At 45.4% G+C, this 5,087-nt stretch overlaps 1 pseudogene; it reads left to right on the forward strand.

Annotated features, from left to right (window-relative positions):
- The first annotated feature begins 4,047 nt into the window (after positions 1 to 4,047).
- On the forward strand, positions 4,048 to 4,260 carry LOC105888227 (annotated as a pseudogene).
- Positions 4,261 to 5,087: the final 827 nt, after the last annotated feature.

Here is a 5,087-nt window from a genome sequence, read left to right on the forward strand (position 1 = left end):
TTTTTTTGAGACGGAGCCTCAAGCTATCCCCCTGGGTAGAGTGCCATGGCATCACAGCTCATAGCAACCTCCAACTCCTGGGCTCAAGCGAGTCTTCTGCCTCCGCCTCCCAAGTAGCTGGGACCACAGGCGCCTGCTACAACGCCCGGTCATTTTTTAGTTGCAGCCATCATTGTTGCTTGGCGGGCCCGGGCTGGGGATTCGAACCCGCCACCTTAGGTGTATGTGGCTGGCGCCTTAGCTGCTTGAGCCACAGGCGCCGAGCCCACAAATGTTCTTAATGGAATCTAGAATGGTGAATCCTTTCCAGAAGGTTTGCCCTTCCTCCATCACTCCTTCCCACTCTTACATTTTCCTTCCCTCTTTCCTTCCTTCCCTCCTTCCTTTTTGCCTTAATTCCTTTTTCTTTCTTCCTTCTCTTCTCCCCTCCCTCCCTTTTCTTTTTGACAGGGCCTTGCTCTGTTGTGTGGGCAGTAGGACAGGCATGTCATCACACCTCACTGCAACCTCAGACTCCTGCACTCAAGTGGTCCTCCCACCTCGGCTCCTGAGTAGGTGGGACTATGGGCACATGCCACCACACTTGGTTAATTTTAAAAACATTTTTGGCCAGGTGCAGTGGTTCACGCCTATAATCCTAGCGCTCTGGGAGGCCAAGGTCGAATGGATCACTTAAGCTCAAGAGTTCAAGACTAGCCTGAGCAAAGCAAGACTGTGTCTCTACCAAAAATAGAAAAACTAGCCGGGCATTTTGGCAGGCACCTAACAGAGTGAGACTGTGTCTCAAAAAAGAAAAAAAATTTTTTTTTGGTAGAGATGGGGTCTCATTATATTCCTTACTATGTTCTGGAACTCCTGGCCTCAAATGAGCCTCTTGCCTTGGCTTCCCAAAGTACTAGGTTTATAGCATTAGCCACCAAGCCTGGCCTTCCAAGAGGTTTTAGTTGATTGGTCCCAGACCTATCAGAGGAATCACTATGGAAGCTATAGCCTTATGAATTTTTTTCTTTTTTTGAGACAGTCTTACTCTGTTGTACTGGGTTTAGTGCCCTGGCATCATCATAGCTCACAGCAACCTCAAACTCTTGGACTCAAGAGCTCCTCTTGCCTCAGCCTCCTGAGTAGTTGAGACTACTGCCCCCCACAACACCCAGCTAGTTTTCCTACTTTTAGTAGAGACAAGGTCTCACTCTGCTCAGGCTGGTCTTGAACTCCTGAGTTCAGGCAATCCACCCACCTCAGCTTCCCAGAGTGCTAGGATTGCAGGTATGAGCCACCACACCTGGCCCTGAAATGTATTTTTTAAATAATAAGATTTGAAGGTCACAATTGCTCCTTGATCCATGACCTGCAATATGAATATGGTGTTAGCAAACATGAAAACAACATTCGGCTCGGTGCCTGTGGCTCAAACGGCTAAGGCACCAGCCACATACACCTGAGCTAGCGGGTTCAAATTAAGCCCCGGCCCACCAAACAACAATGACGGCTACAACCAAAATATAGCCAGGCATTGTGGCAGGTGCCTGTAGTCCCAGCTACTTGGAAGGCGGAGGCAGGAGACTCGCTTGAGCCCAGGAGTTGGAAGTTGCTATGAGCTGTGATGCCACAGCACTCTACCCAGGGCGACAGCTTGAGGCTATCACAAAAAAAAAAAAAAAAAAAAGAAAGAAAGAAAACAGCATTCATCTACTGCACATCTCCATCAGAGCTCTTGGGTGATCAGATGTGTTGTCAGTGAGCAATAGTATTTTATTTTTTTTTTGAGATGGAGCCTCAAGCTATCCCCCTGGGTAGAGTGCCATGGCATCACGCTCACAGCAACCTCCAACTCCTGGGCTCAAGCGAGTCTCCTGCCTCAGCCTCCCAAGTAGCTGGGACTACAGGTGCCTGGCACAACGCCTGGCCATTTTTTGGTTGCAGCCATCATTGTTATTTGGCGGGCCAGGGCTGGGGATTCGAATCCACCACCTTAGGTGTATGTGGCTGGCGCCTTAGCCCCTTGAGCCACAGGCGCCAAGCTGAGCAATAGTATTTTGAAAGAAACCTATTTCTTCTGAGTAGTAGACCTCAACAGTGAGCTTCAAATATTCAGTAAACCAGCTGTAAACAGATGTGCTGTCATCTAGGCTTTGTTGATCCATTGATAGAGCACAAGGTAGACCTAGAATTTTCAAAATGGTAAATGAACATTGGGTTCGACTTTAAAGTCACCCTCTGCATTACCCACTAACAAGAAAGTCAACTTGTCCTTTGAAGATTTGAAGCCAGGCATTGACTACTACTCTCTAGCTATGAAAGTCAGATAGTATCTTCCAATAGAAATCTCTTTCTTTGCTTTGAAAATCTGTTTAGTGTAGTCATCTTTATCAATTTTCTTAGCTAGTTCTTCTGAATAACTTGGTACAGCCTCTACCTCAGCACCTGGTGCTTCACCTTGCACTTCTATGTTATGAAGATAGCGTTTTCCTTAAACCTGATGAATCAACCTTTTCTAGCTTTCAAACTTTCTTTTGTAGCTTCCTCACCTCCCTCTCTTAGCCTTCATAAAATTAAGGAGAATTAGGACCTTACTCTGGATCAGGTTTGGACTTAAAGGAGTGTTGTGACTCATTTGATCTTCTGTCCAGACCACTAGTTTCCTCCATATCAGCAGTAAGGCTGTTTTGCTTTCTTATCTTTTTTGTGTTCACTGGAGCAGCACTTTTAATTTCCTTCAAGAAGTTTTCCTTTGCATCCACAATTTGGCTAACTACTTGGTGCAAGAGGCCTAGCTTTTGGCTTATCTTAGCTTTCAACATGCCTTCCTTTATAAGCTTAATCATTCCTGGCTTTCAATTTAAAGTGAGAATGTGACATTCCTCTTTTCACTTTGAACACTTAGAGGCCATTGCAGGGTTATTAATTGGCTTAACTTCAATATTGTTGTTTCTGAAGGATAGGGAGGGCTGAGGAGAGGGAGTGAGATGGAAGAACAGCAGGTTGGTGGGACAGTTAGAACACACTACTTTTTTTTTCCTTTTTTTTTTAGAGGCAGTCTCACTTTGTCGCCCTAGGTAGAGTGCTGTGGTGTCACAGCTCACAACAATCTCCTCTTGGGCTTAGGCAATTCTCTTGCCTCAGCCTCCTGAGTAGCTGGGACTACAGGCGCCTGCCACAAAGGCCAGCTATTTTTTTGTTGCAGTTTGGCCGGGGCCAGGTTCAAACCTGCCACCCTCAGTATATGGGGCTAACGCCCTACTCACTGAACCACAGGTGCTGCCCAGAACATACTACTTTATCGGTTAAATTTGCCATGTTATATGGGCATGGTCATAACCCTCCGTCCCCCAGAATTACAGTAGTAACATCAGAGATTACTAATCACAGATCACCATAATAGATACAATAATAATGAAAAAGTTTGAAATACAAAATGGCACAAATAAACTTGATACAGGATTGCCACAAATCTTCAATTCATAAAAATCACAATCATCTTTGAAGCACAGTAAAGCAAAGTGCAATAAAGTGAGGTATCCATGTACTAAAGATATATTTTGTACTAATGATTATAATGAGAATTCCAAAAGAAAAAAATTTAAGTCTTAGGGCTTTATTGTCTCAGGAAACTTTCAAAAATCTAAGTTTAGGTTGGCCAGGCATGGCTCATGCCTGTAAACTTAACACTTTGGGAAGCTGAGGTGGATGGATTGCCTGAATTCAGAAGTTTGAGACCAGTCTGAGCAAGAGTGAAACTCTATCTCTACTAAAAATAGAAAAACTAGCTGGGAGCAGTGGTGAGCACCTGTAATCCCAACTACTCAGGAGGCCAAAGCAAGAGGAGCACTTAAGCCCAAGAGGTTGAGGTTTCTGTGAACTATGATGCCACAGCAGTCAACCCCAGGGTGAGTGAGTGAGATTATGTCTCAAAAAAAAAAAATTTCAGGAAGCAGAAGTGTTGGCCAGAAGGAGTGTCTGCCCAAGTCTGCGGCATGAGCCCTGCATGCTTGCCATGAAAGGTCTGGTGAGCCACTGTTGTATGCTAAGTCCCAGGCGGCCAATTAACTTACAGATTTTCAGTGGAAAGGTATAGCTGTCAGATCAGACAGTTGGAGATCTCTTAGGTATTTTTATGTTGCAATAATGCTAAAAGTGGCAGATCATTAAGACTAAGTAAATAACAAATCCTTTGAAATGACAATCCTTCAGTTTCAGAATTTTTACAGACAATTCAAGGAAATCACTATAGTTATTGAAACTGTGAAAACTGATTATTAAATTGCTGTCATCGTTCTAAAATCATGAACTTTACTTTTTTTTTTTTTTAAGAGACAGTCTCATTTTATCACCCTCGGTAGAGTACTGTGACGTCACAGTTCACAGCAACCTCTCACTCCTGGGCTTAGGTGATTCTCTTGCCTCAGCCTCCTGAGTAGCTGGGACTACAGGCACCCCCCACAACACCCAGCTATTTTTTTTGTTTCAGTTTGGCTAGGGCTGGGTTTGAACCTACCACCCTTGGTATATGGGGCCAGCACCCTACTCACTGAGCCACAGGTGCCACCCCACTTTTTGTTTTTTTTGTAGAGACAGAGTCTCACTTTATCACCCTTGGTAGAGTGCCGTGGCATCACACTGCTCACAGCAACCTCCAACTTCTGGGCTTACGTGATTCTCTTGCCTCAGCCTCCTGAGTAGCTGGGACTACAGGCACCTGCCACAACGCCTGGCTATTTTTTGTTGCAGTTTGGCTGGGGCTGGGTTTGAACCCGCCACCCTCGGTATATGAGGCCAGCGCCCTACCACTGAGCCAGAGGCGCTGCTTGAACTTCACTTTTTGCAATAAAACTTCAGAGGAGGCCAAGCATGGTGGCCTGTAATCCTAGCACTCTGGAAGGCCAAGGCATGTGGATTGCCCTGAGCTCACAGGGTCAAGACCAGCCTGAGCAAGAGTGATACCCCATCTCTAAAAATAGCCAGGTGTTGTGGTATAGTTCCAGCTACTTGAGCCGCTGAGGCAAGAGAATTGCTTGAGCCCAAGAGTTGGAGATTGCTGTAAGCCATGATGCCATAGCACTCTACTGAGGGTGACAAAGTGAGATTTT

The sequence above is a fragment of the Otolemur garnettii genome, unplaced genomic scaffold, assembly GCF_000181295.1.
Source record: "Otolemur garnettii isolate 467f Iridium unplaced genomic scaffold, OtoGar3 scaffold00225, whole genome shotgun sequence".
NCBI classification, from domain to species: Eukaryota; Metazoa; Chordata; class Mammalia; order Primates; family Galagidae; genus Otolemur; species Otolemur garnettii.